Source organism: Aplysia californica, unplaced genomic scaffold, assembly GCF_000002075.1.
Source record: "Aplysia californica isolate F4 #8 unplaced genomic scaffold, AplCal3.0 scaffold00214, whole genome shotgun sequence".
Lineage (NCBI taxonomy): Eukaryota > Metazoa > Mollusca > Gastropoda > Aplysiida > Aplysiidae > Aplysia > Aplysia californica.
The window spans coordinates 785,499-786,364 of NW_004797484.1; positions in this window are offsets into that span (position 1 = coordinate 785,499).

The window sequence follows — 866 nt, forward strand, 5'->3', positions numbered from 1 at the left end:
ATCGGAACTTACGAAACACTTCTCTGTCGTCGTACGTATCGAAGGAATTAGTACGGTCCCTGAAAATCCTTTTTCTTCGTAGAAGAAGCAGCTGTCATGCTTGGAAAAACAAAAGTGCAGCAATATTTACTCACGTTTAGGCCCGCTATCGGACCCCAGAGGTGCGATAACTTAAAACGCGAAAATCCGTACAGGATAGGCTAACCAGATTAACCTGAATACAGATTTTTCCAGCCTAAACGCCCGTATAGGGGATAAACGCGGTCAGTCGACCATACGGACCGACGTGAATACAGGTGAAAAACAAAATCACTGCATGCGAGATAAGATGTCTCCACAAAACCCTTAACATCAAAAGAAGAGACAAGCAGGGAACAGAAGAAGTAAAAGCATTTACTGGCACTGAGTCCTGCCTGCATTTAATAGGAAAACCGCCCAGAATAAAAAGGTTTGGCCACATGTTACGAAGAGGTGGATCACGCAACAGATGGACTGAGGGAGTCAAGGAAGCCCTAAGAAATAATCATATCCCAGTTGAAAGACCTGCTAGAGCTGGCCTCCCATAGAAAACTGCACCTTCCCTCGACGTTTAACGGCAACAGAGGATGAAAAAGTTAAAGTAGAAGTAAAAGTATAGTGCTAAAAAGGTCGTCACAACTGTTGAATTTTTATTCCTCCCCCCCTCCCCAGGTTCGTCCTATTGTTAACCAATCCCAGCCGATTGTCGTCCTGGTCTCCTTCGAGTTGGTCTCCATCGTGGAGGTGGATGACGTGAGCCAAAAGTTCCTGTGTAACGGATTTCTTTCTTTCATCTGGCATGACTCCGTGAGTTAATCAGGTTGCCACAATTCACATCATCCTCATCA